Here is a 10,146-nt window from a genome sequence, read left to right on the forward strand (position 1 = left end):
AAACCCATATGTCATATACACATGAGGGCCCACATGTCATAGACAGTGAGTGGCAAATAATTAATTACCACATCTTAAAAATGGTAAGAAGTTAAATGTCCCAAAATAAAAGATGATCTTACTTTCTCATCCTACCCCTAACCATCTATATCACACCGACTACTTAACTCTAAGAATATAATGAGGGGTCGTTTTATCTTGCACCATAATCCTTAATATCCTTTAAAACCTTCATAAGTAACTATAACTATTTTGATATGGAGGGAGTACTATCATTTCAGTTAGGACAGAGGGTACCATAAAGCAAGAAAAAAAAGGATTTGATAGGGTTGTGTTTAGTTCACGTCTGATTGAAATTAAAACGATGTGACGGAAAATTTAGAAGTTTGTGTGTGTAGGAAAATTTTGATGTGATGAAAAAGTTGAAAGTTTGAAGAAAAAATTGGGAACAAAACCAGGCCGGAGTACTATCATTTCAATTATCTGCTGAACAATTTTTGCAGGGGAGTCCTGGACTGAGTAGTTCTAGTTTGCTGGTACACTGCAAAGAAAATTGAATATGGAGTGGCCTGGTTGAATGTGCTGAGAAAATAATGCAGGGTACAGCTAGCGCGAAGGAACAGGAGTATGGGTCCAGACTTGAGAGATACTCAACGTAAACCATATGGTTGACTGACTTGACGTTGACATGGACTTGTTAGAGTACAAGTCAAGAAAATAAAATTCGCATAGTACTCCTTATGTTTGTATTTACTGGTCGCTATTACTTTTACTGTTCAAATTTTGACTAGTATTAGATTTTAAACTGTTAGAACACTGGTGGAGAAATCCTTTTTAATCCCGGTTTACAACTCCTGTAATCCCGGTTATGCAACCAGGACTAAGAATCTAAAACTAAAGATACCCATCTTTAGATCTGGTTGAAATAACCGGGACTAAAAATGAACGGTATAGTCCCGGTTGGTAACTCCAACAGGAGTAATATTTTTTTTTCTTTTTTTTCCTGCTAGTATGATTTCGAAATACACAAATCATTCATAAAATTATCCACAAATCATTCGAACACCACAAATCATTCACAAAATCCCCAAATACATCAAGTTGCATTTTCTATATATCCCCAAATACATCAGAAATCATTCACAAAATCACAAAAACATCTCCAAAATCTATAACAAAATTATCCACAAATTCATCCACACATCACATGTCACACAGATCAGGAAAAAAAAATCCACATCGAACAGATCGGCTGTACACATCGCACATATTAAGGAAAAAAATCCACATCGCACAGATTTTACAGATCAGGCGCCGGCCGTCCGCCGCCTCGCCGGCCTCCCGCCCAGCTGCCTCGGGCTCCGCCGCCGCCTGGGGAACGCGCCGCCCACCGCCTCGGCAGCCGGCGCCCGCCCGCTGGCGCCTCCCCGGCTTCCCTCCTCGTGCGACGGCCCCGCCGGGCGCAGCCTCTGCGCGCCAGCCGCCGCCCTCCGCACACCGGCCGCGGCCCTCCGCGTGTCGGCGGTCGCCGCCCTCCGCGCGCCGGCCCCGCGGACCTCGGCTCGCTCGATCTGCATGCAGCAAAGAAAAAAGGAGATGAGGAGTTGAAGGAGAGGATAAGGCAAAGAAAAAGATAAGAGAGAGTAAGAATAGGAGATGAGGAGTTTAAGAGGATAAGTCCTAAGGATTATATACGGTACATCAAATTTTAGTCCCGGTTTGTGATACCAACCGGGACTAAAGATCACGGTGATCTTTAGTCCTGGTTATTAACACAAATTGGGACTAAAGATCCAAACGGAGGGGCCTGACAACCCCTGACAGCATGTGAACCGGGGCTAAAGATCACATAGCCCCATCTTGCTTATAAACTAGGACTAAATACCATCTTTAGTCCCGGTTTTTACTGCAACCAGGACTATTGTGGTTTTTGGCCGATCAGGCAAAGATGGTTTCTTCAGTAGTGGATGTGATACCAGAAACAAAAGTTTATGTGAAGGACAAAAGTCACAAAACACACTTTGATAATACTGTTGACAGTAGGAATCGGCAATAAAAAAAGGTAGCACACAAGAGCTAAAATAAATGGGTTGTGAGACAAAGTTTTACTAGATAGGTTCGGACCCTCTCTATCGACGGGGGATACCCGTAAACCGGATATAGAGGGTATTGGGGTACGTTGGTACGAGGATCTATGTAATACGACATCAAGCAGGCAGAAAACAAAGATTATACTGGCTCAGGCCCCTTGGTAGGTAATAGCCCTAATCCAATTGATATGGGATTATATGATGGAAACCACATATTACAAAGGGAATAGTGGAACTCGATGGTATTGACAAGATCGTAGTCAACTTGATCCGACTAGATCCTCGGCGACTTGGCTCCGATAAGCTCTGGCTTCGTAGGCTGTGGTGGATGTGTTGGCTCTGAGATTCGATGCCTTAGGTCCTCCCGGGGGGTCCCTTTTATACCATAGGTCAACTGGTCTCCAAGTAGGACTCGGAGACATCAGACCCGATACGATACAATGACGACCCAGTTCTATCCGAGTAGGACTCCTTACATCTGTGAATTCCGTAATGGATTTCCCCAACTTATGCCGAAAACGTCCGCATACGCGCAAGCATACCATGTTGATATGTGACGTATATCAAAGGGTAGAGGGTATAACTTTCCCGTAACCCTGACAGTAGCCCCCGACTTCTGCTTGAATAAACTCGTGAAACCGATCGCGACTTCTGATGTCGAAGTTGTCGTCGTTCTCGGTGTGATGACCGAGAGACAAGAAGTGATCGACAATGCCGGGTGAAGCTCAATGGTCATGAGTGAATTTAAATTGAAGTCCGAGAAACTGCCGCGCGTAACGGACCCAGAAATTTCCGGCGGCCATCTCTCCCCTTTCCTTGGAATTCGCACCGTCAAAGGTGCGTCTATTTAAGGGAGTTTTGGTTCTCGATTCACAGGTCTGAGCAGCGAAGCCGTGGAGCGCTGTGTCAGCCAGATGATGATCAGTGGCCCGACAATGGCAAGAACGTCCCTGTTCCCCTTTGCGAGAAGGGGGCAGCCGAACGCGAAGCTACCATCAATGTAAGTGTACTCGACAGCTCTTTTGCACTTTTTTCCCAAGATCGCATCGTGACTTCATAAAGCGTAGGATCTCTCTCTGACTGACATCATCGGACCGCTCGTGGATCACCTGGCGGCGGCGTCACTGAAGGAGAACATCGCCAAGGAGGTGTCCGATGTTGCCGCCGCTGCTGCCACAACGAGTGGCGGCAACGTTCCGAAGAGGGGGAGGAAATTCTCCTCCGTGATCGGAAATCGTCGGAAGACACCCACTCCCTCGATAAGCTTCCTGGTCCTTCATCGCGTGATCGGCAAACTTCCAACTTACATCATACCCGTTATGCTCCAGGCCTCAGACGCGTCTCCCCCGCCTCCGCGACAGCGGCGGGTTGTGATGCTTGGCGAGAAGTAAGCGGATGAATTTGAGGTTTTGTCACTTTGCCAAACTCATTTAGCCTGTCTCAATTGCAACCTTTCGCAGAGCGGCGCAGGCAAAGGCGGCGCAAGACGGGTCTGGAGGAACCTCCAGCGCGTCTCCTGCTGTGGCCTCGACAGACGTCGTGGCCGTGCCCAGGAGCTGCGAAGCGACGCCTAGTGGACCGGCCAGTGATCTTGCGGCTGGTCGGGGTCCGCCGGCTGCCGTCCTCACCTGGGAGGAGCTCCAGGTCGAGATGGGGCGCCTCCTCGGGGCTGGTGCTCGCGGCATTAGTTGTGAGATCGCGGAGGCGAGGGCGGCGGTGGCGTCGTCGGCGAATGAGCGCGCCGATCGGCTGGCGCGTGATCTGGCAGAGGTTCGCGAGGACCTCCAGAAGATGAGAGAACTGGTGGCCGGCAACGAGCGACAACGGCAGGGGCTCGAGCACCGCATGTCGGAGCTTGAGAACAGCTTGTCGGAAATCCGTGGCTCGTTGCAGGTCACCTATACTGGTCTGCACCAGCTTGCCGGGGAGTGCGGTATCAAGTCCACCATCCCGGCGAATCCCGATGAGTTCTCGCTGACGTCTTCTCTTGCGGAGCTGGTGACGGCGATGGAGGAAATTCCCTCCAAGCATGCGGCCAGGATCGGAGAAGAGACGTCTAACGGGATCTACACCGGGGCGTGCCACGTCCTTGCGTGTGTGAGGCTGGCGCACCCTGAACTCGATCTGTGGAAGATCTTGGATCAGGGGGTGGCTAGCGACGCGCACAAGGATGTGATGGAGGAGGTCGGCGATCTGGGGGAGTCCGTCCTCCCGCTTTTTTAAGAGTAGGGTCTTAGCTCTCTTGTACTCTTTAGTCATGCTTTGTAAAACTTTTATTGGTCCCAACCGCCCTAGTGTGTGCGGTCATTGCCTTAGCTTTCTTTAGCATTTTGATCTTGAGTGCTTTGTTGTCGTTTGTAGAGATGTTGATGTCGAGGATGTCCAGCAGCGTGGGCAGCCTGAGTTGCCAGTGGTCGTTCCGTTACTTACGTCCGAGCCAAATGTGCCGGAGGGCGATGTAGATCGAAGTTCGCCTGTGGAAATGAGCATGGCGACGACTCCCTTAGGTTGGTTGTCTTTGTTATCATTTCCTTTTCCCTTCCGTCTGGATCGACTTGATTTGTTGTGCTCTCGGGAGAGAAGAGCAGCTTGACTTAGTCGTTTCCATGCTGAGCAAATCCCGAGAGTGCGCTTGCTGACCAGGATTGTCGCATCCAGTATTGAAGGACGAAGTTTGAGGTCGCGGGACTCGAGAGGACTATGCTGGAAGTGAGAAAGGACCAGGCCATGGAGACACTCCGGGGTCGTGAGGTGTGGTTCAACTCGTATCTGAAGAGTTGTTGCACATCCATGTCGAGAGTCTGTAGAGAGCTCCGAGTACCCCGTGGGGATCCCGAGGGATCGGCAGCCGGATACATCTCGTGGCTGAATGGAGCCTGCGCCTAGCTCGAAGGCATCGGTCAACGTCTCGACGAGGCCTTGAAGCAGGAGTGTCGTCGCTCAAGCCGATATGCTGAGGGGCACGTGTTGGCCTGCATACGAGATCATCATCCGCAGCTGCACCTTGAGTTCCTCCGCGAAGGGTTTTCACGTTCTCGGAGGAACCCTGCGGAGATAGATGGCCTGGCGAAGTTGATGGCGCCGCTAGTGGAGAAGGTCTTCCAGTCGATGGACTGGCGTTGGCCTTCCTGGTAGTCTCTGTGTTCTATCACAAATGTCTTAGGAAAAAGTGTAATATAGTTTTGGACTTTGATGGAATTGTAAGAAATACTAGTGGAATAGAAAAGAAATCTATCTAACTAAGCTTTCTTACTCTGGATGTAGTGTGTATGAGTGTCTTCTCACTTCGCGACTTTGATCAGTCGTTTGAGTTATACACTCTCCCTAGCCCCCAGCCTTGTCATCGGAGAATTCTTCTCGGAAGATAAGGCTCTTGGACCTTTGACCTGCCTCGGTTGAACAAGCACTGATCCTAGCCCTCAGTCATGAAGTTGGAAAGTTTATTTCCGATTACACGGCTTGGTTAATACGCATGGCGAGAACTCTTACACGACTAGATCTTACATGGTCTTTCATCTCTACAGGATCCGACAAGGCCTTATCGGCTCTGGGCGTCCCCAGCCGAAGTTCCCTTAGGTTCCTCGGAGGCCTTGTCAAGATGGCGTAAAGGGACATGAGGATAGGTTTCAATGCTAGGTGTCATCTAGGTACGGGATCATAGGAAAGGAACACTTTGATTGTGGTCTTGACCTGAAAATAGGCTTTATTGAAGCTGTAAGATGTCTTACAAGTATGGATACTATTAACTTATACATAGAATTTACGTAATTGATCAATGTTCCAGGAATTTGCCAACTCGCGACCATCGCCGTCTGCAATTTTGAATGCGCCTGGCCGCAGAACTTGTGTGATCGTGTACGGTCCTTCCCATTTGGGTGAGAGCTTGTTTCGCCCTGCTTGGCTTTGAACCCGTCGGAAGATGTAGTCGCCGATTGAAAGCGTGCGTGCTCGGATGCGCTTCTCGTGGTAACGGCGAAGGGCCTGTTGGTAGTCGGTTGCTTGAATGGCAACTCGTTCGCGATGTTCCTCGAGTAGATTCACATCGTCGTTTCGCTGCTCCTCCTGATCCTCATCGGAATACTTCTGTACTTGTGTACTTTGATGTCGTAGCTCGGTGGGGAGCATGGCCTCTGAGCCGTACACGAGGAAGAAGGGTGTCTCCTTGTTAGACGTTGTCGGTGTGGTACGCGCGACCCATAGTACTGATGGAAGTTCTTCGACCCACTTCTTGTCATGTGACATGAGCCTGTCGTAGACGCGTGTCTTGATTCCTTGTAGTACTATGCCGTTTGCCCTCTCGACTTATCCATTGCTCTGAGGTTGAGAAACCGAGGCGAAACAGATCTTGACTCCCAGCCTGATGCAGTAATCTTGGAAATCGGCATTGATGAACTAGGAGCCGTTGTCCGTTATGATACGGTGGGGCAATCCGAATCTGCAGAATATCCCTTTGATGAATTTGATGGCGTTGTTGGCCTTGATTTCCCCTGTGGGTGTCACTTCAATCCACTTAGTGAATTTATCGATTGCCACGAATAGGAACTTGTAGCCGCCCTGTCCTCGTGGGAATGGCCCGAGTATATCTAGCCCCCAGCACGAGAACGGCCAAGTAAGAGGGATAGTTCGGGGTGCTTGCGCTAGCAGTTTTGTGTGTTTACTGTGGAATTGACAGGCTTAACACCGCTGAACCATGTTGCAGGCGTCTTTGAGGGCGGTTGGCCAGAAAAACCCTTGTCGGAAAGCTTTTCCGACTAATGTCCGACCGGCAGCATGTGACCCACAGATCCCTTCATGTATGTCGAGGAGGAGGTGTCTGCCGTCGTCGGACGAGACGCATGTTAGGAGTACCCCGTTTGGTGCCTTCTTGTATAGATCGTTGCCGATCATACAGTAGGACTTTTGCTTTACGGGATATTTTCTTGGCTTCTGCGTCGTCTTCGGGCAACTCTTCGCTGCTTATGAATTTAATGAGTGGGGTGCGCCAGTCGTCCGTGGTCTCAATATCGGCAACGGCGCGCTCTGCCTCTGTAGCCCAAGAGCTGGTGTCAGGGGCGACCGGGCTATCTTTGCCGCTTGCCTCTTTCACTGATGGCGTCGTCAGGACGTCTAGAAAGGTGCCAGGTTCAAGTGGTTCTCATCTGGACGCACGTCGTGCTAGATCATCCGGTTCGATGTTGTCTTTGCGGTATACATGTCAGACCTCGATCCCATCGAACCTTTTTTCCAGCTTCCTGACTTCTGCGAGATACTTGGATAACTCGGGGCTAGAGCACTTGTAATCTTTATGCACCTGGTTCGCGACTAGTTCGGAATCCCCTTTCACGATCAGTTGCCTGACTCTGAGTGCAGCCGCAACTCTGATCCTGGCGAGTAGTCCTTCGTATTCGGCTGTGTTATTGGTTGCCCTGAAGTTGAGGTGAATTGCATGCTTGAATTGATCTCCCGAAAGTGATGTCAAGATGAATCCTGCCCCTGCTCCCTGGTGTTGATGAAAAAAATCGAACACACCGGCCTGGGAGATCTGCTTAGCTCCAGTGCAGGTCCAGAGATTGATGAGATGCGAGCGTGCCAGTCAGTTTGATCCTGCAACTGACAAGATATACAAATAGTAGATCAAAACAGCCGATCGGCTGACAAGCCGATGGAGTAGTTCCAGCCGATAGCGATAATAGCCGATGCCGATACCAGCCGATAGCGATAGGGTTTAAGCAATCGGCTATATGTCCAATGTAGATAACGATATAAAGGCAATCGGCTGATGATAATAAAATATAACAATAATATAGTCCAGTAGAAACCAATCGGCAAATAATGATATGACAAATAAGCATTGATCCGAAGGTTAAAGCACACATCGGCTGGAGGTCCGATGTCATGAAATCCACAAGATTAGATTAAACAGTGAAACCTTTGTTGCCATCGGCTAAATCCAACTTATATATATATGCAATCCTTATGAGCCGATGCAACGTCCAGATAACTCACCGGCTGAAACCCCGATGAAACCCTTATTAGCAGTAAAAAAGCAGGCTAGAGATTATGGTTCTAAGCACGACTTAGTAGATCAAACTTAACTGATGCAGCACTAAGTATGAAAAGAAACATAATATCTAGACAATCAAGCCGTTGACTTTGTTTTCAGGGTGGTAGATGTCTAAGCTAATCTAATTTAGCAACACGATTTAGCCGATACCTGCAGAAACCCTAAAACGAGAAGCAGCCATTAGAGCTAAATTGATATGCTAAGACTAGATTAACAGAGACATATGATAAATAGGTAGGCAAATATATCATCCAAACCAGAGCAATCCAAGAGGTTGAATGTACTCATGCAGCCTTGAACGACGCCAACGTAGACGATACAATTGCCTGGACCAACGGAACATTGGACTTACCCCTTCACCGGAGATCGAACACCGATGCAGCCCCGCGTCGGGTGCCAAGTCCCGCTGGACGATAAAATAAAGTAGAAAAGGTAAAAGGTGGCGATGCGCCGAATTGTATTGATCGTGAGGATAAATTACATAAACCCCGGGTGTACATATTTATACCCATGGGTTGATACAAGTCCTTGTCGGACAAGAAAGAAACTTTACTAAAGATAAAAGGAAAAGATAAAGTCCTTATAGGACACTAAACACACTTTCCTGAAGATAAAAGGAAACTAACGAACTATTCCTAATTAATAGATAACTTGCCATGCCGCATTCTCTTTGAACTCAGTCTCTTCTGGATAAGCTTCCTTTAGTAGATCAATTTCCTTAACCGAATATAGCAAGAATCCGACAACCGACGACTTGACAACTCTCATCGGCTAATCTCAGGACATCGAAGCCGATGCTGACTCTAAGCCGATGACTACTCCGGGCTTGCCAAATTCCACTGTTAACACCTGGCTGTTGAGTGCGCCCGTCAAACGCCATTGTCCACGTTTCATTGTCGATTTGGTTGTCTGACCTATTATCAGGCATGGTCCAATCGGCTACAAAATCGGCGAGAACCTGGGACTTGATGGCTGTTCATGGCACGAAGTGGATATCAAATTGACTTAGCTCGACTACCCATTTTGCAATGCGGCCGACAACGTCTTTGTTCCTCACGACTTCGTCGAGAGGGAAGGAGGAGACAACTGTGACCCTGTGGGCTTGGAAGTAGTGGCGTAGTTTTCTTGATGTCATGATTACTACGTAGAGCAGTTTTTGGATCTATGGATATCTTGTCTTTGCGTCGTGGAGAGCTTCGCTGACATAGTAGACTGGTCGTTGCACCTTCTCTCTCGACAATAATGACAGTGCAAACGGAATATGGCGTGGCGGCAATATAGAGAAATAATTCTTCATTAGGTTGAGGGCAATAAGTACAGGTGGATTTGATAGGTAGCGCTTGAGTGCAATGAATGCCTTTTCGGCCTCTTGTGTCCATACAAATTTGTCTTGCTTTTTCAGCAGAGCGAAGAAAGGTTGTCCTCGTTCTCCCATCCCAGCGACGAACCTACTTAGTGCCGCCATGCATCCAGTTAGCCTCTGTACTTCCTTGAGTCTTGTAGGCGACTTCATGTTCTCGATTGCCTTGATCTTCTCGGGATTTGCTTCTATTCCTCTACCAGAGACGAGGAAGCCGAGTAGCTTGCCCGATGGTACTCCGAACGTGCACTTCACTGGATTGAGCATGAGGCGATATCGTCGGAGGTTGTCGATCGTTTCCCACAGATCGTCAATCTGAGTCGCTTGTCTTGGTCTTGATAACAATGTCGTCGACGTAGGCCTCGACATTGTTTCTGAGTTGGTTGCTAAGTGCGCCCTGGACCGTGCGCTGGAAAGTGTTTCCTGCGGTTATTAGTCCGAACGGCATCTTAACGTAGCAGAATACCCCGAACGGCATGATGAATGCTGTCTTCTCCTCGTCCTCTCTCGCCATGCTGATTTGGTGGTAGCCGGAGTAAGCGTCGAGGAAGCTCAACAACTCACAGCCGGATGTTGAGTCCACCAGTTGGTCTATTCGAGGAAGAGGGAAGTGATCCTTGGGACACGCCTTGTTGAGGTCGGTGAAATCGACA

Source organism: Oryza sativa, chromosome 7 (genome assembly GCF_034140825.1).
Source record: "Oryza sativa Japonica Group chromosome 7, ASM3414082v1".
NCBI lineage: Eukaryota > Viridiplantae > Streptophyta > Magnoliopsida > Poales > Poaceae > Oryza > Oryza sativa.